The 27,440-nt window shown below is 47.3% G+C and overlaps 1 protein-coding gene across 1 annotated transcript in view; it reads right to left on the bottom strand.

Annotated features, from left to right (window-relative positions):
* Window positions 1–27,440, bottom strand: part of VAPA (VAMP associated protein A) — an 83,226-nt gene that overhangs the window by 54,616 nt on the left and 1,170 nt on the right. The window lies entirely within an intron of this gene.

Below are 27,440 nucleotides of genomic sequence, written 5' to 3'. Positions count from 1 at the left end.
ACGGGGCAGGAGTTTGGTACGGGGCAGGAGTTTGGTACGGGGCAGGAGTTTGGTACGGGGCAGGAGTTTGGTACGGGGCAGGAGTTTGGTACGGGGCAGGAGTTTGGTACGGGGCAGGAGTTTGGTACGGGGCAGGAGTTTGGTACGGGGCAGGAGTTTGGTACGGGGCAGGAGTTTGGTACGGGGCAGGAGTTTGGTACGGGGCAGGAGTTTGGTACGGGGCAGGAGTTTGGTACGGGGCAGGAGTTTGGTACGGGGCAGGAGTTTGGTACGGGGCAGGAGTTTGGTACGGGGCAGGAGTTTGGTACGGGGCAGGAGTTTGGTACGGGGCAGGAGTTTGGTACGGGGCAGGAGTTTGGTACGGGGCAGGAGTTTGGTACGGGGCAGGAGTTTGGTACGGGGCAGGAGTTTGGTACGGGGCAGGAGTTTGGTACGGGGCAGGAGTTTGGTACGGGGCAGGAGTTTGGTACGGGGCAGGAGTTTGGTACGGGGCAGGAGTTTGGTACGGGGCAGGAGTTTGGTACGGGGCAGGAGTTTGGTACGGGGCAGGAGTTTGGTACGGGGCAGGAGTTTGGTACGGGGCAGGAGTTTGGTACGGGGCAGGAGTTTGGTACGGGGCAGGAGTTTGGTACGGGGCAGGAGTTTGGTACGGGGCAGGAGTTTGGTACGGGGCAGGAGTTTGGTACGGGGCAGGAGTTTGGTACGGGGCAGGAGTTTGGTACGGGGCAGGAGTTTGGTACGGGGCAGGAGTTTGGTACGGGGCAGGAGTTTGGTACGGGGCAGGAGTTTGGTACGGGGCAGGAGTTTGGTACGGGGCAGGAGTTTGGTACGGGGCAGGAGTTTGGTACGGGGCAGGAGTTTGGTACGGGGCAGGAGTTTGGTACGGGGCAGGAGTTTGGTACGGGGCAGGAGTTTGGTACGGGGCAGGAGTTTGGTACGGGGCAGGAGTTTGGTACGGGGCAGGAGTTTGGTACGGGGCAGGAGTTTGGTACGGGGCAGGAGTTTGGTACGGGGCAGGAGTTTGGTACGGGGCAGGAGTTTGGTACGGGGCAGGAGTTTGGTACGGGGCAGGAGTTTGGTACGGGGCAGGAGTTTGGTACGGGGCAGGAGTTTGGTACGGGGCAGGAGTTTGGTACGGGGCAGGAGTTTGGTACGGGGCAGGAGTTTGGTACGGGGCAGGAGTTTGGTACGGGGCAGGAGTTTGGTACGGGGCAGGAGTTTGGTACGGGGCAGGAGTTTGGTACGGGGCAGGAGTTTGGTACGGGGCAGGAGTTTGGTACGGGGCAGGAGTTTGGTACGGGGCAGGAGTTTGGTACGGGGCAGGAGTTTGGTACGGGGCAGGAGTTTGGTACGGGGCAGGAGTTTGGTACGGGGCAGGAGTTTGGTACGGGGCAGGAGTTTGGTACGGGGCAGGAGTTTGGTACGGGGCAGGAGTTTGGTACGGGGCAGGAGTTTGGTACGGGGCAGGAGTTTGGTACGGGGCAGGAGTTTGGTACGGGGCAGGAGTTTGGTACGGGGCAGGAGTTTGGTACGGGGCAGGAGTTTGGTACGGGGCAGGAGTTTGGTACGGGGCAGGAGTTTGGTACGGGGCAGGAGTTTGGTACGGGGCAGGAGTTTGGTACGGGGCAGGAGTTTGGTACGGGGCAGGAGTTTGGTACGGGGCAGGAGTTTGGTACGGGGCAGGAGTTTGGTACGGGGCAGGAGTTTGGTACGGGGCAGGAGTTTGGTACGGGGCAGGAGTTTGGTACGGGGCAGGAGTTTGGTACGGGGCAGGAGTTTGGTACGGGGCAGGAGTTTGGTACGGGGCAGGAGTTTGGTACGGGGCAGGAGTTTGGTACGGGGCAGGAGTTTGGTACGGGGCAGGAGTTTGGTACGGGGCAGGAGTTTGGTACGGGGCAGGAGTTTGGTACGGGGCAGGAGTTTGGTACGGGGCAGGAGTTTGGTACGGGGCAGGAGTTTGGTACGGGGCAGGAGTTTGGTACGGGGCAGGAGTTTGGTACGGGGCAGGAGTTTGGTACGGGGCAGGAGTTTGGTACGGGGCAGGAGTTTGGTACGGGGCAGGAGTTTGGTACGGGGCAGGAGTTTGGTACGGGGCAGGAGTTTGGTACGGGGCAGGAGTTTGGTACGGGGCAGGAGTTTGGTACGGGGCAGGAGTTTGGTACGGGGCAGGAGTTTGGTACGGGGCAGGAGTTTGGTACGGGGCAGGAGTTTGGTACGGGGCAGGAGTTTGGTACGGGGCAGGAGTTTGGTACGGGGCAGGAGTTTGGTACGGGGCAGGAGTTTGGTACGGGGCAGGAGTTTGGTACGGGGCAGGAGTTTGGTACGGGGCAGGAGTTTGGTACGGGGCAGGAGTTTGGTACGGGGCAGGAGTTTGGTACGGGGCAGGAGTTTGGTACGGGGCAGGAGTTTGGTACGGGGCAGGAGTTTGGTACGGGGCAGGAGTTTGGTACGGGGCAGGAGTTTGGTACGGGGCAGGAGTTTGGTACGGGGCAGGAGTTTGGTACGGGGCAGGAGTTTGGTACGGGGCAGGAGTTTGGTACGGGGCAGGAGTTTGGTACGGGGCAGGAGTTTGGTACGGGGCAGGAGTTTGGTACGGGGCAGGAGTTTGGTACGGGGCAGGAGTTTGGTACGGGGCAGGAGTTTGGTACGGGGCAGGAGTTTGGTACGGGGCAGGAGTTTGGTACGGGGCAGGAGTTTGGTACGGGGCAGGAGTTTGGTACGGGGCAGGAGTTTGGTACGGGGCAGGAGTTTGGTACGGGGCAGGAGTTTGGTACGGGGCAGGAGTTTGGTACGGGGCAGGAGTTTGGTACGGGGCAGGAGTTTGGTACGGGGCAGGAGTTTGGTACGGGGCAGGAGTTTGGTACGGGGCAGGAGTTTGGTACGGGGCAGGAGTTTGGTACGGGGCAGGAGTTTGGTACGGGGCAGGAGTTTGGTACGGGGCAGGAGTTTGGTACGGGGCAGGAGTTTGGTACGGGGCAGGAGTTTGGTACGGGGCAGGAGTTTGGTACGGGGCAGGAGTTTGGTACGGGGCAGGAGTTTGGTACGGGGCAGGAGTTTGGTACGGGGCAGGAGTTTGGTACGGGGCAGGAGTTTGGTACGGGGCAGGAGTTTGGTACGGGGCAGGAGTTTGGTACGGGGCAGGAGTTTGGTACGGGGCAGGAGTTTGGTACGGGGCAGGAGTTTGGTACGGGGCAGGAGTTTGGTACGGGGCAGGAGTTTGGTACGGGGCAGGAGTTTGGTACGGGGCAGGAGTTTGGTACGGGGCAGGAGTTTGGTACGGGGCAGGAGTTTGGTACGGGGCAGGAGTTTGGTACGGGGCAGGAGTTTGGTACGGGGCAGGAGTTTGGTACGGGGCAGGAGTTTGGTACGGGGCAGGAGTTTGGTACGGGGCAGGAGTTTGGTACGGGGCAGGAGTTTGGTACGGGGCAGGAGTTTGGTACGGGGCAGGAGTTTGGTACGGGGCAGGAGTTTGGTACGGGGCAGGAGTTTGGTACGGGGCAGGAGTTTGGTACGGGGCAGGAGTTTGGTACGGGGCAGGAGTTTGGTACGGGGCAGGAGTTTGGTACGGGGCAGGAGTTTGGTACGGGGCAGGAGTTTGGTACGGGGCAGGAGTTTGGTACGGGGCAGGAGTTTGGTACGGGGCAGGAGTTTGGTACGGGGCAGGAGTTTGGTACGGGGCAGGAGTTTGGTACGGGGCAGGAGTTTGGTACGGGGCAGGAGTTTGGTACGGGGCAGGAGTTTGGTACGGGGCAGGAGTTTGGTACGGGGCAGGAGTTTGGTACGGGGCAGGAGTTTGGTACGGGGCAGGAGTTTGGTACGGGGCAGGAGTTTGGTACGGGGCAGGAGTTTGGTACGGGGCAGGAGTTTGGTACGGGGCAGGAGTTTGGTACGGGGCAGGAGTTTGGTACGGGGCAGGAGTTTGGTACGGGGCAGGAGTTTGGTACGGGGCAGGAGTTTGGTACGGGGCAGGAGTTTGGTACGGGGCAGGAGTTTGGTACGGGGCAGGAGTTTGGTACGGGGCAGGAGTTTGGTACGGGGCAGGAGTTTGGTACGGGGCAGGAGTTTGGTACGGGGCAGGAGTTTGGTACGGGGCAGGAGTTTGGTACGGGGCAGGAGTTTGGTACGGGGCAGGAGTTTGGTACGGGGCAGGAGTTTGGTACGGGGCAGGAGTTTGGTACGGGGCAGGAGTTTGGTACGGGGCAGGAGTTTGGTACGGGGCAGGAGTTTGGTACGGGGCAGGAGTTTGGTACGGGGCAGGAGTTTGGTACGGGGCAGGAGTTTGGTACGGGGCAGGAGTTTGGTACGGGGCAGGAGTTTGGTACGGGGCAGGAGTTTGGTACGGGGCAGGAGTTTGGTACGGGGCAGGAGTTTGGTACGGGGCAGGAGTTTGGTACGGGGCAGGAGTTTGGTACGGGGCAGGAGTTTGGTACGGGGCAGGAGTTTGGTACGGGGCAGGAGTTTGGTACGGGGCAGGAGTTTGGTACGGGGCAGGAGTTTGGTACGGGGCAGGAGTTTGGTACGGGGCAGGAGTTTGGTACGGGGCAGGAGTTTGGTACGGGGCAGGAGTTTGGTACGGGGCAGGAGTTTGGTACGGGGCAGGAGTTTGGTACGGGGCAGGAGTTTGGTACGGGGCAGGAGTTTGGTACGGGGCAGGAGTTTGGTACGGGGCAGGAGTTTGGTACGGGGCAGGAGTTTGGTACGGGGCAGGAGTTTGGTACGGGGCAGGAGTTTGGTACGGGGCAGGAGTTTGGTACGGGGCAGGAGTTTGGTACGGGGCAGGAGTTTGGTACGGGGCAGGAGTTTGGTACGGGGCAGGAGTTTGGTACGGGGCAGGAGTTTGGTACGGGGCAGGAGTTTGGTACGGGGCAGGTTGCTGGAAGTGGGGAGATGTCTGGTACTGGGGAGGTTGCTGGTACTGGTGAGGTTGCTGGTAAGTAATAGGAGGGGGAGGATGGAAAGTGGCTGGAGGGGGTGCAGATGTAATAGGAGGGGGAGGATGGAAAGTGGCTGGAGGGGGTGCAGATGTAATAGGAGGGGGAGGATGGAAAGTGGCTGGAGGGGGTGCAGGTGGAGGAACTACAGTGGTGGGAGGTGGAGGTTGGGAGGTAACCTGCTGTAGAGCACCGTGGCACGAATGCATTACATGCATCTGCTGGGTAGGAGATAGTGTTGCCATGCGCTCCACAACAGACCTGAAAAAGGTGTGGTTTGGCGAAGATCTTGCTTCTGAATGCATGGTTTGCAGAAGTGTCTTCACCTCCAGAATGCTGGAGTTGATCTGCTGAAAGCCTGCGGAGATTTGCTCTGACAAGACTTTTAGACAGTTCTGGAAAGATACATTGAGATGCAAGAACTCTTGCGCATAACTCTTTTCCTGACCCCTCTGCCGCTGCCGCCCAGTACCCGCAGGTGTACTAGAGGTGGCAGGGGCAGAAGGGTGGGGTAAAGGGAAAGCGATCTCCTCACCAGCAGCTTCATGTAATGTAGGCGGCCACGATGCTCCTGTGCTGGTGGATGGGACAGATGGGTCGAATGTGTGGGAAGGCTGGGAAAGTGCAGATGTACCGGGGCGGTCGAAGTGTCCCTCGGTGCCGGTCTCCTCAGGGATCGCCTCAGAAGGGTCCAATCGTGCAGGCTCCCGAGTGCTGCTCACCGTGCTGTGGAATAAAGAGAAAAAAAAACAATTAAAATACTGACATGGTATGGCCCTGGCTGAAAAAAAAAAAGTTACATCTAACATTTTTTTTCACATGTGGTGTGTATATTTACCTTCTAGTGATCATTGTTTCCCGGAGGAATGACAGGGCTTGTGCGTACTTGTACTTGCTCCTGCGTCCTCCAGATCCACTCGGGGCCCGCATCTCTTTATTGAACTCCTTCTTGAAACGATCCCTCACAGACCGCCACCGATTCACAATTCTGTTCCCTGAAACGAGAAAGGAGTGGTTAGTATACAACATCAGTGTTTCACAAACTCCAGTCCTCATGGTCCCCAGGGGTCATGTTTTCAGGATTTCCATAGTAAATAGAAATCCTGAACACATGATCCGTGGGGACCACGAGGACTGGAGTTCGTGAAACACTGGTTTACATCAAGCAACCGGTACTGTATATACTTACGCTCTTTAATCTGGGCCCGAACATCGAGGTCCTCCCAGCGGCCCACAAGGAGCGAACAGATTTCCTCCCAGAGTCGTCGGGTAACGATAAGGTCAGCGTGGCGGCGGTCAGCCATATTCCAGAGCGGCTCCCTTTCTCTGACGAGATCGATGAGGTGGTCCACATCGAGTCCTCCATCCTCACCGTCAGAGTCGGGAGCACGCTGTGAAGGCTGTTAAAGAAAAAGACAAAAATAACATAATTAGCCTCCACAAAAGAAATGAAATAAAAAGTGCAAAAAAAACAAAGCAAAAATATTTATACTTACACGCTGGTGACCGCCGCGTTGCTGTCGCCGACGACCCTGGGAGGCACTGCGAGGACCTCTTGGCCGAGCACCAGATTGGGAAGACTAGAGAAGAAAACAAAAAATGTTATGTCTTTGGATGTAGGCATTTGTTTGCTGTGTGTGGTCTGCAGAACATTGTTTTCTATGTGTTGTGTGTAGTGTGATGTTGTGTTTCTGCGTTTGATGCAAAAAACTTACCAATTGTGAGCCCACTCCAGGTGTCTGTCCACCCCTTCCTTCTTCTTCTGGGAGCTCCTCTTCATCTTGTGATTCCTGTTTTGAAATAAAAGGCAATGAATAGACATATATTACAGAGATGATGGATTTTGGAAATAAAAACTTACCGTCAAACGCTGACGATGCGAGGGAGGGCTCCCAGAAGATGATGTGCTGTCCTGTTGATGGCCAGACTCCATGGCTGTGGTTATTGCTGCTGCTGTTGCTGCTGCCAGTGATGCCATTTCTGCTGCTGCTGCATCTCTTGGGCGGCTGTTGAATAAAGAGAAACAAAGGGCCAATGAATATCTTGATATTCCATGGCCCTAGTTTGGAGGAATGGGGGATTTGATAATTACCGTCTCTCATCTGCTGCTGGACTCCCCTCCTCAGCATGTTCCATTTGCTGCTCCATTTGGGGTGGTGGTGGTGCTGATGGTGCTGCAGTGGTCTCCTGCCTTCTCCTGCTGCGCTTGGTTGCTTTCTTGGGTGGCATGTTGGGTGTGGCTGTGGGTCCCACTGTCTTGCTTTTATATATGTCTTGTGGGCAGAGCTACTGAGCATGCTCAGACCAAAAAAAACGGATCCGGCCACCGGATCCGGCTTTCGCCGGATCAGGCGCATTGCGGCGCTCATAGGCTTTCATTGTGTGAAAAAGCCGAACGCGCCGGATCCGGCGGGTCCGGCTTTTTCGCCGGAGACAAAAAACGTTACAGTAGCCGTTTTTTCCAGACGCCGGATCGCGATACATTGCCGGATCCGGCGAAAACCGGATGAAACGCATGGCCATCCGGCGCGATCCGGCGCAAATGCAAGTCAATGGGGGGGAAACCGGATCCGGCATTGCATTTCGCCGGATCCGGTTTCTGTCAAAAGCGCCGGATCACGCCTGATGGCGAAAACCTGATGTGTGAAAGAGGCCTTATTGCAAATTGGAGAGAAGAGGAGGAAGAGGGGTTTGGTATCAGGTCCTTGGTTACTCTTAGGCTGGTTTTACACTTGCCGTGTTTTTTGCGGCCCGTTTTTGCGGTCTTTTTTGCCGTGATTTTTGCGGGATCCCGCAAAAACGGGCTGCAAAAAACCTTCACGGATCACCATTTTCCCTGTTATAACAAATAGAAGGGAAAAAGACGGCGATCCGCAAATATGGTGTACCGCAAAAACAAGCAAATGTTGTGTTTGCGGTACCATTGAAATGCATTGCGTTCGTTAGCCTTGAAAATTATCGAGCAAGATCAATATTTTTTTCACAGCCGCAAATACGGCCCTCACGGCAATACGGAGCACGGCCCTCCTACTAATTTTTGTGGGCCGATTTTGCGACCCCATAGAAATCTATTGGGGCCACAAAAACGGCCAGTAAAAATATAGCAAGTGTTGTGAGGAAAAAAAGGGAGGGAGCCGGGCATGTGAGTGACTTCAGAGATTCTTAATATTTTCTATGACAGAAAGAATGATCAATTTGTTTCCAGAGCATCAGATTTTCGGAGTACAACGTGCTGCCAATGATGAATTTTACTCAAGCACAAGAGTCCGATCGCTTGATGAAAAATCATTTTGCTCATTTGCTGAGTGATCGACAGCGTATTTACAGCGTATGATAATCGGAGTGTTCTTATCGACCCCTCTAAATGAGTTTTGTTGTAGTTTTTTTACTTCCCCCACTGAACTCAAATAGGAATAATCTGTGACAAACCCATGAACATTGAGCATCATAACATGACAGGAGAATTTAACAACTTGTAGTGCAAGTCAATTCATACTAAAATATCTGTATGGATGAGATTTGTTTAACGCTCACCCACAAGACCACTATGGCAGACATCAGTCCACATATCCAGGCATGAAAACTTCAAATTCACTGCTAGATATGAATGAAGATTAAAATTCTAAAAAGTCCACTAAGACAGCTTAGGTTACGCTCATATCATGGGTTTCACTGTTGCCACAAGAAAATACACCTTCATTCTTGTACAACATTTATTTAAGGGACTGTCACCCCCAAAATGCAAATTTAACTACCTAAACATTTATATAGGGGCTCATAGTCAGTAGTATACATTTTAATGGCAGATAAATAGTCTTTTAATTCATATGCAGAGCGAGCACTGCCTGAACTTAACCCACGTCTCTACTAGCTAGCACACAGTGTCAGGACAGGTGCTCTGACCCCCGGCTCCTGTCCAGGGCCACCCCTTGCTACACTTCAGAGAGATGCCAGGGATCAATGTGTGCCCGCACTGACACTGTGCCGCTGGGCTCATCCAGTGTTAGGTACGTGAATCGAGTTCTAGAGAGCAAGTGCTGTCATTCACGATGAGGGATAGCGCTTATAAAGCAAATTTGAGGGCATAATAGTACACAAAAAAGTCACAAATGGGCATCAAAGCACCGTCTTTTGCACATTTGCATATGAAATTAAAAGTCCATTTTCGAAGAATGACTTCGAGGAGCTAAAATGTTTAAATAGCTTAATTTGCATTTTGAGGGAGTCAGATTCCTTTAAACAGAACTATATTGGCAACACCAAAAACTACTGACATTATGGAAGTGCTTCCAATGTGGGCATATAATGTCAAATCTCCTGCACTTGACCTGGAAGAGAAATATGATGCAGTTCTCCTTTATGTGCACTGAAATAGTGAAACTGGTACAAAGGAATGTAGATTAAGTGGATTTAAACCTTTACCAGGAATCTCAGATTAACAGATTTGAGCATACTTCCAATAGAGGAGCAGAGATCTGAAAATAGGATTATCTTTCACTTCTACAATAATGAATAAAGTGAAAGTCGCTACAAATATTAATGAGGAACCCTTTATTTATACATATTACACAACAGAGTCCTGTACTAGGAGAAATACCTGCAGTGTGGGGGCCGAGGACTCCCTGGTTATAGTATGACATTACCATGTGATCACTGAAGCTTCTCAGAGGCTTGTTATATCCACAGCGCAGAATAGCCCATGAATGCTGATGGGACACACATCCATCTTGAGAATTGGGCTCTCGGCAACTATCCGAACTCCTATACTCAGGTGCGACCATCTCTCCAGTGACTGACCCGTATCTATAAGACATCCTGCAGTTATGTCCTAATAGTATGGGATTGAAATACCCTATTAAGAGCAGCTAACATTAATTATTATACATTTATATAGCGCCATTTATTCCATGGCGCTTTACATGGGAAAAGGGGTAATATAGACAAGTACAATAAACATGTGCAAGACAAGGAACACACAAGTACAGAAGGAGAGAGGACATTAATAGCATGTGGCTGGTCTGCCGTCACCTCCACTAACTCAAGCACAGGGTGGGGGGGGGGGGGTTTATGGCATATTCCCAGGACATGCCAGAAATGTGTGATAGGTAGCTGGATTTTAGGACCCCTAAACCCTTGCCTGCCCCTTTTGAACAGTTACTATAGGTAGTCTTAAATGAGTGAGAAAAACACACAGAAATAAGAGATGACGGTTATTATTAATTGAGTAAAAAACAAAAGTTAATCTCCAAAGAGAGTATTACATCCACTACTAGGTATGGGGCATAAAGTAGGATGGTGAGGATTAGGGGATACTATCCCTAAAACAATGCACCCTATAATTCACCCTGCCTAGCTGCGAAGGTGGGCACCCTAAAAAGCAATGCAACATCGGGGTCTTTGTGCAACGTAGTCTTGCCCTAGGGGACTCTAGGAAGCCCTAAATCAGGATAGTCTATCCCCTTATATTAACAATTGCCTCACATAGGACGGGACAGAAATTATATACATACAAAGTAAAAACATCACCCCATAAGGAATGCACAAGTGAGTGAACACTAGACTAAGATTTTTCATATTTCCCCTAACTTTGTAAGTTTCTCCAGCTCTATAAATAGACAAATGGCATTTCTTGCATGGCACTCTGCATTCACCTTCATGGGAGGCATGGGAAATCGCATACACATTCTGGAGATGGATGCAATACTCACAGGAACGACCACACATTTAACATCTGGGTACACCATACATGTCCAAGTAAGGAATATCCCTTTAAATGCAATTTATCGGACCAGCTGACAGATCTATAGATTCCAAAATGGCAGCATTGTCCCATCCCTAGTTAAATAAGGATTATGTCAAAGAGAACTCTGCTTACATGAGCATGGGAGGGTTACCTCCCTACTATACAGTGACGTACACTTCATCAATGTATTCCTGATAAACAGCTACAGGATGGTGAAGGCTAGGCTCCATCCACATTGTGTACGTATGCGGCGTATACAAACAGCCATCAGTCCCCCATTCAGTTGATAAATCATAAAAAGTGAGCTTTCTATTGTTTAGGAAATTGTAACTTCCGCTTTCTACACAGAGGTATCCAGCTCAAAAGAACATAGTACTGTACACAATTTCTGTTTCACATGGAAACCTATGCATGACATCGCTATGTGTCTACAAACTGGCATTCATTGCTGCCCTGTGCAGGAAGGACGAGCCAGGAAAACATATGTGTACTTCCGAAAGAAGGCTTGAGCAGTCTGAACAAGCTTTAGAAAGGGAGTTTAAAAAAAAAAAAAAAAAAAAAAACAGCAGACATAACAGATCGACACAATCGGAGTACAAAGGTTCTGTTATCTCAGCAGGTAGTTCCTGTAACGGCTGCATAAGAAAACAAGCACATGTATTCATATTGTCTCTATATATAACCCAGAACACACCTAGCTTCTTGGCAACCAAAGTATAGCTCCACTACAGAGGACTAAACAGAAATCTGTGGAGACCACTATAACATAATCCAAAATCACATTTATAATTATATTAAGCCATAAAGTTTTATTAAAGTGTATTTCCTATTTAGAAGGGGTAGTCCAAGGTAATATTGATGACCTGTCGTTAGGGCAAGTTATCAATATCTATCGATGGGGTCCGACATCCCCTCTGCCAGCTGTTACTGGCTCCAGCAGTGGCAGGAGGTAAACAAAGTACAGAGCTGAACAGCTCAGCCCCATATACTGCTCCTGCTGAAGAGTATACCCGGCAGTGGGAGCATACAATGCATGGAGCTCCACTGTTCAGCACCACTCACACTCATCTGCATCTGGAACAGGTGCAATGCGTCAGACCTCTACTGATCTACAGAACGAGAGCCCCAAATTCTGTGTGAATGGAGCAATAGCGCGGGTGAAGGACCTCAGTTCAATTCATTTCTATGGTACTGATAGAATGGCTATCAGCCAGTCCCATAAAAATAAACATTTTGAGGGAAAACCACTTAAGAATTATCCATGCTCTGTGTATGAAAGTCACAAAAGTATCACCTTAATATCAACTTAATTTGTCATGTGTGCAAAACAGCAATGTTTCAGCTCTGAGGAGCCTTGACAAAGGCTCTTCGGCGCTGAAATGGTTTTTGCACACATGGCAAATTAAAAGTTTGTTCACTTTTTTGATATTCCTATAGTGTGCTGCCTGACTTTTTGTACTTATATTAATAAGACTACTGGGCTATAACCTGCAGACTGGCACCAAACATCTTTTAGCTTTTGCTTGCGCTGCCTCATTTTATATATACTTATGCATTTATCCCCATATCTTGCAGTTGTGCACAGAATAAGATTATAGAAACTCATTAAGTGCATGACTCTTCATGAAAAAGGTTAATCTTAAAGCACCACTCGAGAGTTGTGGGTTTTCTTCAGTGCTGGAGTGGCGCTTTAAATGTAAGTCCTCTGGTCATATACTCACCCACCAAAGTCTTCACCGTTTTTTGGCACCGCTCTGGTCCCACGGTGTCATCTAAGTCTATGCGGGCCAGAACGAGAATCTCAGAGACTTGTATTGAAAATTAACCTCCATAAAGCTCCATGAAAACACTAGAGATGACAACAGGCTACTTTCAACGGAGGCCGACGGAAAAAACGCTGGAAAACAATGAAAAGGAGGCAGATGAGTGTGAGACTGGGGAATTCGAATTGCATTTAAAAGCACCACTCCAGGAGTGAAATTATATAAAAAAATAAAAAAAAAAAAAAAAAACAACACGCTGGAGTGGTGGCTTTAATGAATCAGTATTATGGATTTTTTGAAAAAAAAAAAAAAAAAAATAATAGAACTACACTTACCGGTAGTTGGGTTTCTACGACCCTCCACGACAGCACAGGTAATTTCCCCCCCCTAACAAATTTTGTTCATTTGACTTATATGAATAAATAATATTTCAAGCATTCACTCTGTGGTCCTTGGAAAACACTGGGGATTAGAGGAAGGGGAGGGGTATTTAACCTCTTGTTTCCTGTCCCTAATTAGGATGGGGAGGCAACCTCCTGTGTGCTGTCGTGGAGGGTCTTAGAAACCCAACTACCAGTAAGTGTAGTTCTAAGACCCTCCATGACAGCACACAGGAGGTTGCCTCCCCATCCTAATTAGGGACAGGAAACAAGAGGTTAAATAGCCCCCCCTTCCTCTAATCCCCAGTGTTTTCTAAGGACCACAGAGTGAATGCTTAAAATAGTATTTATTCATACAAGTCAAATGAACAAAATTTGTTAGGGGAGGAAATTACCTGTGCTGTCGTGGAGGGTCTTAGAAACCCAACTACCGGTAAGTGTAGTTCTGTTTACTCTAATCCCCTCCACGACAGCACACAGGAGGTATACCAAAGAATAATGGTTTAGGGAGGACCCATGGCTTGCAGGACTTTCCTGCCAAAGGCTAGATCTCGTACTGACATAAGATCTAATCTATAATGCCTAGTGAAGAATGGACTGAAGACCAGGTCGCAGCCTTGCAGATCTGCTCGATGGATGCATTAGCCTTTTCTGCCCAGGAGATGGAGACCGCTCTAGTGGAGTGGGCTTTCAAGGATACTGGAGGAGGTAGATCCTCATTTTTTATAAGTGGCAGTGATTGCTTTCTTGATCCAGTTAGCTAGGGAGCTTTTGGACGCTTTTTTCCCTGTTTGGTCCGCCATACTGAACAAAAATATTCTGATCTTTCCTCCAGAGTTTTGTTTCTTCCAAATAGACTAGGACTGTTCGCCGGACATCCACAGAATGGAATCCCACTTCCCTCTCATTCTTCGGGTTATCACAGATGGAGGGCAGTATTATTTCCTGGGACCTGTGGAAATCCAAGGACACTTTTGGCACAAAGGAAGGGTCTAGCCAGAAAATAAGTCTATCGTCCAGAATTCTTAGATAAGGCTCTCTGATGGACAGAGCCTGAATTTCGCCCACCCTTCTTGCCATTGTAAGGGCTACGAGTAGTGCTGTTTTCCAGGATAGTTTATCTGGGTCTGGTCGATAGGTTCAAATGGAGGGCTCGTTAGACCCTTTAGTACTATATACAAGTCCCAAGCTGGGACCATGCTGGAACTATTTGGGCGGATTTTGGAAGCTGCTAACCAATCTCCTCATCCATCGATGCTCTGCTAGGTTTTGGTCGAGGTAGGAACTCAGGGCTGATACTTGGACCCTCAAGGTACTTGGTTTTAGTCCCTTGGATAAGTCGCCTTGTAGAAAATCGAGGATTTTTGCTAAGTCTGGGTGGAAGGGATCCATGGGAGTGGATTCATACCATGCCGAGAAAGTCTTCCATATTTTGGAGTATATGGCGTTTGTGACTGGTTTCCTACTCTTTTGCAAGGTGGATATCACCGCATCTGAGAGGCCTCTGGCTTTCAGGATTGTGGTTTCAGAAACTAGGCTGCCAAGCTTAATCTGTGGGGAGCCAGGTGAAGGATGGGACCTTGATGTAGAAGGTCACGGTCCAAAGGCAGGATCAGAGGACCCTATGAGTTCATTAGTTTTAGGGCTCCAAACCAGCTCCTTTTTGGCCAGAGAGGGGTGATCAGGATAGTTTTGACCCCGTCTGTCCTGACCTTTTGCAGAGTTCTTGTTATCAGGGGAATTGGTGGAAAGGCGTATGCCAGTCCGAAGTTCCACGGGTGAGCGAAGGCATCCACCCTTGAATGTTTTTCGTTTGTACCTATGGAGAAGTACTGCTTTGTTTTGGCGGTCTCCCGGTTCGCGAATAGGTCTACCTCTGGGAGACCCCATTTTTTTGTTACAGTATGGAATACTCTCATATTGAGGCTCCATCCGCCTTATGACGTAGATGGGCCACGGTGGTCATATTGTCGGAGTAGATCCGAACATGGGTTCCCTGGATTGATGCTTCCGCTGCCTTTAGGGCTTCTTCTACTGCTCAGTTCTCTAATTGGAAGATTGTTTTTCCATGTCTTTGGGCCAGAGTTCCTGGAAGACTCCCTGCAGTGATATTGCTCCCCAACTGCATTTGCTGGCGTCTGTTGTGATTGACGTTATGGAATATTGTATCCAGGGTGTCCCTTTTGCTAGGTTTCCCTGCTTGAGCCACCAGTTGAGAGATAGCTTTACGTGTTGGGGTAAGGAGATTCTGGTATTGAGGGTCTCTGGGTCTTTGTTAGAGAGGGATAGGATATATCTCTGAATTATCCTTGAGTGGACCTGGGCCCAGGGGACCGCCTGGATGCAAGAAGTCATTGACCCTAATGTTGACATGGCAAACCTTATAGTCACCATTTTTTGACATTTTAGAGTCCGAACCTTTGATCTTACGCCTACCTGCTTGGTGGACGGCAGAAAGGATATTTGGTTCTGGGAATCTAGGAGGATCCCTAGAAAGACCTTCCTGGTTGAGAAATTCAGGTCTGATTTTTCCCAATTTACCATCCAGCCTAGGGATGCCAGGGTCTGAAGGAATGATTGTAGATGCTGTCTTAGAGTGGTGTTGGAGGGAGCCATGACCAGGAGGTCATCTAGGTAAGGGACGACACATGTCCTTTCCTCTGAAGAATGCTACCACTTCTGCCATTATTTTTGTAAATGTTTGGGGTGCCGATGATATGCCGAAGGGCAGAACTCTGAACTGGAAGTGGTGCACTTCTTCCTCTAGAATAACTGCGAACCTTAGATATCACCATTGAGACGGATGGATGGGTACGTGGTAATAGGCCTCTTGGAGATCTATGGTGGTCATGACAAAGTCTTCTCCGATCAATGGTATTGTGGTCTTTATCGATTCCATCATGAAGCGTTGGTACCGGACATGTTGGTTCAGCTTCTTTAGGTTGATGATGACCCGGTATTTCCCACTTGGCTTTTTACTAAGCTCCGGTTTTGGAACTGGTGAAATTACCGCCGATGATAGCATCTTTTGGAGTTCCGAATGCAGAACTTTTTTAAGTCTTGCCGAAGGAAAGTGTGTTACTTCCAGGTTTTGTGTGGGGCTGGAGGAGAATTCTATTTTTGCTCCCCATCTGACCTGAGTCTAGGATTCTTCGATCCGTGGTTATCTTCTGCCAGCTCGGGAAGTAGTTTGCGATTCTGCCCCCTACCTGCTTGACGTCATTTCTTATCTGTCTGAACGAGAGTCGTGAAAAATATTCCTGCCTCTTCTGCCTTTTGGGTAGCACCATCTCCCTGTTTTTCCTTTCCCTCTGTATTGAGGGGTTTGAGCCTGGGGTGGGTGATAGGGCTTTTTCTTGGGCGGTTTCGGCTCGGGAAGATTTTTCTTCTTGTCGGTCACCTTTTCTAATAGTTCGTCCAGTGCTGGACCAAATATATATTCACCCTTGAATGGAATAGAGCACAATTTTGATTTTGATAGGATATCTCCACTACACATTTTCAGCCATAAGGCCCTTCGGGTGGTGTTGGAAAATATGGATGTTCTTGCCGCAATACAGACCAATTCTGCTGAGGAGTCCGCTAAAAAGCCTGCTGCCTTCTGTAGAAGCGGTAGAGAGGTTAGAAGATCTTCCCTCGGAGTTCCCCTTTTAATATGGTCCTCTAACTGCTGAAGCCAGAGGTATAGGGTTCTAGTTACACAGGTGGGATGCGACATTTGTTTTTAAGGAAGTTGCAGAAGCTTCCCAGGACTTCCTCAGTAGACTATTCATCTTTCGGTCAAGCGGGTCCTTGGGCTGCGAGGAGTCCGCTAAAGGTAGCGTAGTTTTTTTTAGCTGCTCTAGCTACCTGGATATCTACTTTAGAAATGTCAGTCCAAGGCTTTGCGGCTTCTTCATCCAGGGGAAACCGATCTTTCATTTCGCCCGGGATACTTAGCTTCTTTTTTTGGAATTCCCATTCTTCCAAGATTAGATTCTGGACATTATCATGGATAGGGAAAACCATTTTCTTCCTAGACTTCAGGCCACCAAATAGATCATCCTGCACCGAGCGGGGTCGTTTATCTTCTTCTACTCCCATTGTGTTCCTTACCGCTAAGAGTAGTTCTTCCATATCTTCTGATAAAAAGAACCATTTTCTATCATCTTCTGTCTGGGTTGGGGTTAATGCACCCTCTTCCCGCCAATCTGCTGAAACCGATGACTCTGGTTCGGAATCTGAGATGTCCTCAGGGGCATACTACCTCTTCCTTGAGGTTGAGGTCCCCCCCCCCGAATGACTGGGAAAAGGTAGCCAAGGACGACTGGATCTCCTGTCGCACCATCCCTCTTACTTCATGCATCAGTAATAGTTGTTACTCCTGGACGATTTTTCCCGTGCATTGCTGACACAAGGTCTTTTTATAATCGGAGGGGCGTTTCTTCCTACAGATGGCGCATTTGGGGCTTGTAGGCTTTTCTTCCGTTTTTGGTGCAGGATCCTTGTCTCCCTGAAAGAGAAAAAAAGGAGGGGGGCCCCTAAGAATGGGTCCTGAACCAAAAAGGGGTATACCCTTTTCCAAGCGTACTCACTGGGCCAGGGTTTGCGTTGGGCTCTGCGGAAGCAGCTTTCAGGGAAGCCGCATCTATCATGCAGACGTTAGTCCTACCTTATGGAGTTTTCTATCAGGGTCCTTAAATAGGAACCGAGATCCAGCGTTTCCTTACCTCATCCAATCGGATGAGATCATTCCCCCTCAGTTCATGGCGCCATCCTGTTTTTTTTCGATTTCAAGTTTCCCGCCAAGATGGCGGTGGGTTCCACTGTGGAACGCAAGGCGGCGGAAGTGACGTCACGCCTTCAGACCCGGCGGTGAACGTCACTTCCGGTACATGCCGCTCGGTTAGAAGCGATCATGCGGCGCGCGGGGGGAGCGGATCCTGGGCTGGGGAGCTACGGGAGGCCCCCAGCCCGGTTACAACCATCCAGCATTGCCGGGGCGCCAGAGCATGGTGCGGGTCCCGCCAGCGGCAGGAGCAGCGTCCGGGAAGGAAGCTCAGGGACGATCGACCCCGGCTTCCAGGTAGGACTCCGGGATTTGCCAGCCCCATCCATGGAGCACAAAGAACCTCTTCATCCTGATTAGGAACAGGAAAACACTGGGGAGTAAAGGAAGGGGAGGGCTATTTAACCTCGTTTCCTGTCCCTAATTAGGATGGGGAGGCATTAGAGAAAGAAATCTGACACATTGTGAAAATGCCACCCATTACGTTACAATCATTGGGTGCCTTAATGCAATTTAGTTTTAAAACATTTTGTAGGAAATGTATAAAAATTAATTTCTGTGGTTAAAAGTCTGACAAGTACAACCTTAGGGGTTTGTTCCCATTGGCCATATGTGCACATGATTTTCTGCAGCAAAATTGCAAGCCTAAAATCCAAAGCATAATACAGAGGAAAAAATAAGGATGAAATTTCCCAAAAGCTTATCGACACATGCTGTAACAGCTGCATAAATTGGCCAGAGCTGCAGATTTCACTCCAAGGAAAAAAATGGCAGAAATGCATCTGTATTTCCCCAATCCCCAGCAGATTTGCTGCCAGTAGTTCCACAGGAATAAGCCCTGGATGTACAATTCCTAACTATAAAAGACTAGGATAGGCAGAGTTTATTTCTGCCAGTTAAAGGTGTTGACTGGGACTTGGATTATTTATTTCTTATGGGGCTAAGAACTTACAGGCAGGTAGTTGCTAACCACCTGCCTGTTCCGCCATGCACCAATTTGTGCCTTCTCAGAGCGGTCACACGCCATTCATGCTTCAATTGTCCTCACCTCAACAGATAGAATGGGGATGTGGGAACCACAAAAATTACGACCAATAGATCCAAGTGACAAAAATATATGTACTTTATTGGGGAAAATACACAGAACGGGAAAAATGGGGAACATGTGCAAAAAGAGAGCCAAGTGCTGCAGTGCTAGAGGACACGTGACCTACCCTGACCATATTTACATATACATAAGTATGCAATTAAATTAAGGTAAGCACCACCTTCACTGAGTACCAACTTAGCCTTACAGCACTCGGATCTGCAAAGGAGTCTGGAAAAAAAAAACCTTTTTTTTAATATATTTTTACTGCCAGTATACACATCCGTGCCAATTTACAAATTTTTACAATGTGCCCAAATCACACATAGATATAATTATAAATACACAGACAATTGGACAATGTATTTTTTGTTTATTTTTTCATAATTTTGCATATAGTTATGTAATATTTTTATTAATGTAAAAGGCTTATTTATACATATATTTTTTTTTAATTTTTTTTTTTCATTTCATTTTATTTTTTATTTTCTGTACTTATGTTCCATTTGCCTTGTCATGTTTTTGCATAATGAGATGTATATATACATACAGATTAATCCCATGTATGAGGAATGTAGATTGTAACATCCATTATTGTCCAATGTATGAATGACTTTGCAATATGACATTATGGTCTTTATATTTAAATCTATATTCACTTATCATGTGGCTCTAATGTGATGCAGATATCCTCATCTAATGTAATGTAGGGATAATCTGGCACTTATATATCTAGATGAATTTGAGCCTATTCAGCAGTATGGAGAGTTTCATCATGCTCCTGCACTTTCTCCTCCATGTTTCAGTGACGGCGGATCTGACGTGGCGCTGACTTTGTACGCGTGTGAGCCATGTCCCGGTGCGTGGGCTGGCCTCGGTGTCTCTATGCGATGGGGGAGTGTCTGACTCTTCAAGGGCCCCTCCCGCCGCATGACGCTGTGCCCATCCTGCGTTCCCGGTCTCCATGACTGCACCCGCATCATTTCCAGTCGGCGTCACGGGCACTTCCGGTCCGTCGGTATTTAAACTCACCGGTTTTATACTATATACGCCCCCTGACGAAGGAGAATCTCTCCGAAACGCGCATCGGGGTGACGCGTTGACTACCCAGCCATCTACATTCCTTCATCTGAGGTAATGTCCCGCTCACTCCTATGTGGGTGGGCGGATTATGTGCCATGTCTAGGGGTGGATAATATGTCTCGGCCTCTCGGGATATCACATTGTCTGTGTATTTATAATTATATCTATGTGTGATTTGGGCACATTGTAAAAATTTGTAAATTGGCACGGATGTGTACTGGCAGTAAAAATATATTAAAAAAAGGGGTTTTTTTTTCAGACTCCTTTGCAGATCCGAGGGCTGTAAGGTTAAGTTGGTCCTCAGTGAAGGTGGTACTTACCTTAATTTAATTGCATACTTATGTATATGTAAATATGGTCAGGGTAGGTCACGTGTCCTCTAGCACTGCAGCACTTTGCTCTCTTTTTGCACATGTTCCCCTTTTTTCCCGTTCTGTGTATTTCCCCCAATAAAGTACATATATTTTTGTCACTTGGATCTATTGGTCGTAATTTTTGTGGTCCCCACATCCCCATGCTATGTGTTGTGAGCGACTGATCCTCCGTTTATCCAATACTATCGGCATCTAATATTGGCAGTTCACATGATGCTGTTTTATACCTTTGCTTGTTTGCTATATTCTCACCTCAACAGAGCAGTTCTTCCTCTTCCGATTTTCTCCATCGACGGGGCATCATTGTCTATGTCATGCTGATCGACCATCAGCGCCCTACAGTTTAGCCGCAGGGAGCCAGCTGTCAATCAGCATGACATTAGCAGTTATTAATGGTCAACAGAGCAGAGAGGAAGAGAAGTAGCTGCTCTGCTGACATGATGTCACAGTAAGCAACAGAAGCGCCTGGCAAGAACAAAGATCAGCGATGTGCAAGAACAGGCAGGTAGCAACTAACTGCCGGTAAGTTCTTGGCCCTAAAAGGGAAAAATAAACAAAGTCGCAGATAGCCCCTTTAAATCTACATCTGTATGACCAGATTATCACATTTCTGAGAACTAACCCAAAGAGAGAGCATCATAAAGAGCTCCCTTCATGTTTCTGGAGGCTGCACAAGGGCAGAGGAGCAGGTTCTGCACCATTTTACAAGCACAGAGATCCAGAAATTAAAATTTTCATAAGCTCTACACCCCAACAACACCGAGAATATTGAGCCCTAATATTAAGAGGACAGCAAGCATATCAAGTCAAGACATTATATATAGATTCCAGGAAATGGAAGGGTTGAGACACAAAGGGAACAGGTCAACATATTTTTTACATACCATTTGGGAATCTTCAACACGCAGTAACGTTTAATATCTCTTAAATATTATGTAAAAGAGAAAAAAAAATATTCCCGAAGGTATTTACAAGTAATGGGTATGGCTGTACAGGTACTTTATGACCAATAGAAATGATGCTTTTCTTAATGCTGTCAGTCAGTGCCAGCGGCACAGTTACACCTGCCGCTAACAATTTACTGAGACATGTCCGAAGCCTTGCCAGCCCACCCCTGTGACTGAACGCCCAAGCCAACCAGGAGAAATAAAGTTAATTTCCTCTTGGCAGCATGGCTCCAGGTAGTGGTGTAGGAAGGACACTGTCAATTTAATGGGAATCTGCCAGTAGATTTTTGTTACCTAATCTTAGAGCAGCATAATGTAGGGGCAGGGGCCATGATTCCGGCAATGTGTCACTTACTGGGCTGCTTTTTGTAATTTTCATAATCTCCTACTGATAAAACAATGATTTTATCTTTAGAGGACTAGTAAACCTGCTGCCAAATAGTCCTCCATATTCAAAAGCTCTAACCCCACCACAACTACTGATTGGCTGCTTTCTGTGTACATTGCCCATAGGCAGAAAGCTGCCAATCAGTCATGTGGGTGGGGTCATACAGATCTCATTCTGTAAACTGGAAGATCTGCAGCAGAGAAGACCTAGATAAAAGAAAAAAAGAACTGCATCAATAAGCTCGGTAAGTGACACATTGCTGGGATTAGGGCCACTGTCCCTACATTATGCTGCGCTTAGACGGGGTAGCAAAGACTACTCTCTTTAAAGGCTGTAATATATATATATATATATATATATATATATATATATATATATATATATATTCTCAAAAATTAAGAGGCCACCACATCAAAACCCTGTCGTGGGCAGCCCATTCTCCAGGCCTGAACCCCATTGAAAACCTCTGGAATGTAATCAAGAGGATGATGGATAGTCACAAGCCATCAAACAAAGAAGAAATGCTGAAATTTTTGTGCCAGAAGCAGTGTGAAAGAAAGACTATTGGAAAGCATGCCAAGACACATGAAAGCTGTTTTTAAAAATCATGGTTATTCCACAAAATATTGATTTCTGAACTCTTCCTCAGTTAAAACATTAGTATTGTTGTTTCTAAATGATGATGAACTTGTTTTCTTAGTATTATTTGAGGTCTGAAAGCTCTGGGGTTTTTTTTTTGGTTTTTTTTAATTTTGACCATTTTTCTTTGTCAGAAAAAATACAAAATTTTTTGCTTGGAAATTCGGAGACATGTTGTCAGGAATTTATAGAATAAAAGAACAACTTACATTTTACTCAAAAATATACCTATAAAGAGAAAAATCAGATAAACTGAACATTTGGAAGTGGTCTCTTAATTTTTGCCAGAGCCGTATATGTGTAATATATAAAAACAAATACCATACATATTTACACACACTATCACAATCATGGTGTTTGTATAAGATATTTACATTTCCAAAACCAAAAAAACTGAACTGCTACTTCAATCTATAGGGCTGTGGAGACCATAAATAGGCAGCAAGGGAAACCCACCCTGCCCATCAAGCTGATCTACGGCAATAGAGCCACATCTCATATAAGGAGTGTAACCGCACACATAGGGAGGGAAACGTCTCGGACAATTTTGGCAACAAACTAGGATAGCAAGGAAGCATTTTACAGTGCACTAATTTTAGCCATGAGGAAACCTTCTCAATTTGCAGCAATGCTATCTGTAAAGCCAAGATGCACCGACGCTCTTACAGGCCAAGGAAGGCATGCCAAATACAGTGACTAACAATTTACTGGAATTAGGGCCATTAAAATGTTCCTAGCTGATTAAAATCACTAATAAAGACAAACATCAACATGAATGTCAACTAACATGGATCCTGTGACACCAGACGGCAGATCTTCCACCGATGCCATTCTGTAGCTCGGCTAATGCCAGGCTATCACTAATGTGAACACCAGACACGTTGTAATTCCTGAAGGAGCATCTTATCTATAAATAAAAAATTATGTAGAGGGGATTTTCATATGAATAAAGCTCTCTGATGTATAACAAAGTTCTGAAGAGTATTAAGAGTAAAGGCCCCGTCACACTAAGCGACTTACCAGCGATCCCGACACCGATATCAAGGTGTCAGGATCGTTAGTAAGTCGCTATGTGATCGCTGGTGAGCTGTCACACAGACAGCTTCACCAGCGATCAGCACAGCGATGCCGAGCGCCCGGCATCGCTTGCCATCGCTGTAAAAAATAGAATCAAAATAAAAAAATATTGTTATTCTCACCTTCCGACGTCCCGTTCAGCCATCCTGCCTCTCTCCACGCTCCGGTCCCAGTGATCCTTTGCGAGAATGACCACGAGATGTCACGGTCTCGCGGGATAACAAAGTCTCGCGGTCATTCGTGCAAAGGATCACTGGGACCGGAGCGTGGAGAGAGACAGGATGGCTGAACGGGACGTCAGAAGGTGAGAATAACTATTTTTTTAATTATTTTTTACACCTGATCGCTGGTCTCCCGCCTGTCACACACAGCGATGCGTGCTGGCCAGCGGGAGACCAGCGACCAAAGAAATGTCCAGAGGTTTCTTCCAGCGGTTGATTAGTAGGGGACAGAGGGGAGCTGAGAAGGGGAAGGCATTGATTAGCCCAAACTAATCCTCCCTGTCACAATGTATGCACACCCTTGTGATCGTGAACGACATGATTTACAAGGGCAACATCATCTTCGGACTCGGACATGTGTTGAGGAGCACTATCATTCACTGGCTAAACATAGTAATTATTGATTGCATATGGGGGTTGTAAGACCAGTCTTACATTTTCTGCCAGTAAATGTGGAGCTACTTGACGGCAGGCCAATTCAGGGGGCACTGTGCCGATGTAGTCTGGGACATACACATGGGTGGCTTCATCGCACATTCCCAGAAAGTGAACGTCAGATTTGCAAAAGAGCCAACGGCATCATTTCTCTTACAAATTATGTCGCTCACACATGCAGCGGAGTACTTACAGGATGAAAGGGAGGATTAGTAAACTCTTAATCAAGATATTAACTGATGAGAAGAGAAGGCCTTAAGGTCCCGTCTCACATAACGAGATAGTTAGCGAGATCGCTGAAACGTCACAGGTTTTGTGACGCAACAGCGACCTCGCCAGCGATCTCGCTACGTGTGACACATAGCGACGACCGCCCCCGCTGGATATCGCTGATCGTGCTCGAATGTCCTAAGCCATTTTTTGATCGTTAGAGTCCCGCTGGCCAGCATGCATCGCTATGTTTGACGCCGACGAGCGACCTCGTTGGCGACGCAGAACTCAGGGACGCAGGCGTGAGTCGTCAGAATAGCTGCTGTGTGACAAGGTCCCAACGACCGCCAAGGTCGTTATACAGATCGCCGTTATTGTTGCTGCGTCGTTGAATAGATCTGCCTGTTTGACAGTTTACTAGCGACCATGTAGCAACGTACCAGCGATCCTTACCAGGTCGTATCGTTGTTGGGATCGCTGGAGCGTCGCTATGTGAAACGAGACCCTAAGAATACTTTCTAAGGAACAGTTCATATTTTGCTAACGAATCCAGTATTAATAAAACCGAAACCATTAATAAAAGTAAAATGGCATTCCATTTCTGAACGGATCAGTCTTTAAAAGGAGGATCCATTAACAGACGACCATTCATAATGTACAAAAAAAAATTGATCCAGTTTTTTTGGCCTGACAAAAAAAGTTGTGCAGACTGTTTTTTGATGCAGCTAAAAAAAAAAAGCAGACAAATGAAACGTTTTATGACACTTCTGTTCCTATTCAAATTAATTAGTCCAATAGCAAAACATTTCCCAAAAACGGAACCAAAAAATGGAAACTAATGGACATGTGAACATGTAATATATAGTACCTCAATCTCAGTCTCCAGAAAACCCCTTTATTTAGAATGATAATCTTTTTGATCTCATAAAATGAGATTTGCAAACTACTACTGTGAGTTAAGGTACTGTCACACTTAGCGATGCACCAGCGATCCCGACCAGCGATATGACGCGGTCAGGATCGCTGGTGCATCGCTAAGTGGTCGCTAGTGAGCTGCCACACAAGAAGATCTCACCAGCGACATCGCTGGGGTCGGGGGTCGCTACTTACCTGTCAGACGAGGCAATCCTGACGTCCTCCCGCCCGCGTCCACGCGTCGCTCGTTGGCGCTGCAGGAAGCTGACGAGAAACGACCCAGGACGTTGTCGCGCGATCAGCGATAACCAGCGGGGGAGCCGGTCGGAGGTAAGTATCACACATAGCGATATCGCTAGCAATATCGCTGCTACGTCACAAAACCAGTGACGTTACAGCGATATTGCTAGCGATATCGCTTAGTGCGACAGGGCCTTTAAAAATAATTTGCTATCCTAAAATGGAAATGCTACAGGTCATGACTGGGATTCTCTATGCATGATATATGTAATTGTTCAGTTTTTCCCCAAATACTTTAATGGACAATTTTGCAAAGAAATGAAAGCATAGAAAAATGTAGATGATCGTGAAAAGGACAGGTCCAGTTCTTTCCATCTTTATCACACAAGTTGCATTCTTCTCTTCTGTAGGTGAATCTATGTATAAACTGGCTCCGCAGGTGGAGCGGCATTTTACACCACAGAGGCAGGATGTACTGTAGTAAAGCCTCATTACCTTTTTTTTTTGCTGTTATAGACTACCTGTAACCTTACACCACATACCTGCTCCTTATAAGCCCGACCCTCCTCAGGAGTAACCAGGAGTCATAGCGCTGCCACCAGTTTTATTATGAGTAGTTGCTTATGAGGCAAAGACTAGTTACAAGTTGAATTTTCGGTCAGAAGCTTTGTACCAAAGGTACATTTTTAATGGTCTAATAAATGGACTAGAACCCTGCTCAGAAATCTCCAAAAGGAGAAATTATGAAATATTTAGAGTCACTTTAAGATATGGATGAATGCAGGTGACACAGTATACCGCCTAAGATGTGATCAGACCAGAATTTAGCAACAATGATATTCAATATTTAGTGTTAAAGGCAGTGTATCCAAGGATAATGTGGACGTATAATGGACCTTTCACTGTAAGATCATGTGGCATGTCTTGTGCCCAACCTCCTCTCACATGAGGCAAGGCATGAAGATTCCACCCTACAAGATACAAAGATTAGATCCAACCCTGCCTCCAGGTCCCCAGCACTGCAATCCTCTAATCTAGTTATCCGGGGATCCAAGATCCGAGTTTAACTAGGTGCAACATCTACAAGGAGCTTTTATATTCTATGAATGGGTTTACGCTGGTGACTCCCACAAGGCAAGAATAAACTGCTAGCTTTACAGCCTGTGGCAACCAGAATAAAGCACTGCAAACATTGTATAATCTGCGGCATCACGACGCCTTTTCTGATTAGTAGGTCCCCTCGACATCATGCATGCACTGCAATGGAATGACGCGGATATGCTGCAGGGTCACAGTGCTGGTCTAGCGGACAATGACTACTGGCATGGACCACTGGGACCAGGGTCCTGAGAGTCTTTTTGCTAAGCTCTAGATAGGTAGCTTGGCTTCCTATGAAACGGACCAGTGTGTGTAGGAGGACAAGGACTGAAGTGGGTAATCAGAATCTGCGTAAATGCTGAAGAACACTTTGGCACAATTTTACGTGTTGATTGACCAAGGTAACATCAGGACAAAGTTTAAAAAGTAATAACATACACAATAAAGTCCTCAACACCCACCAGTGATGCCCAAACGACGGGCGCTTAGCTGTCCAATGACAACTCTCTAATCACCACAATAAAGAGTGACTGAACCACAATTAAATAGCACCAAAAGATAATACAATTTCTCTGGCAATAACAAAGACCTTAGGCAGCCAAGTCAATGAAAAAAAGTTATGGCTCCTTAATAGTGGTGCGATCAAAATTAAAGAGCCACTTTGTCATCAGTGGGTCAAACAGGCTTGGCCTCAATGGGACAAAGTTTTATTCAATAAAATATTTTGTTTTGACTATGAATTTGGTAAAAAGGCTAAGCGTGCAAAGCAAAATAGGACAATAAAAAGATTTACTAGAAATAATATGCGAGACAGACATCCAGGGACAGCAGCACACCTCCCTCATACAATCAGGGGTCTTCCTGGAGCAGTGGGGGAGGGGGGGGTTCACAGATTTGTACTCAAAAACATATTACCAAGTGTCAGGAGCTGGAATACAGCACAGATGTCACCTGCTGGAGTAGTAAAGTGGCTCAGTGACACCAGCGCTTGCACTGCTAAGCAATGAGCCAGTTACCTCTATGGGTACCGACCCCGGGTTTTGCTGCAAAGCAATGAAAGGCCCAACAGAAAACAAACAGGGACACTTTGTGCCCAGGGCAAATTTCAAAGGATCCGTTTAGGCTTGTTTAGATTTCACTG

The sequence above is a fragment of the Dendrobates tinctorius genome, unplaced genomic scaffold, assembly GCF_039654945.1.
Source record: "Dendrobates tinctorius isolate UK_male_01 unplaced genomic scaffold, ASM3965494v1 ptg000171l, whole genome shotgun sequence".
In the NCBI taxonomy this organism is placed as follows: domain Eukaryota; kingdom Metazoa; phylum Chordata; class Amphibia; order Anura; family Dendrobatidae; genus Dendrobates; species Dendrobates tinctorius.
Note: the sequence above shows the minus strand (reverse complement) of the source record. Positions and strands in the feature narration are given on the sequence as shown.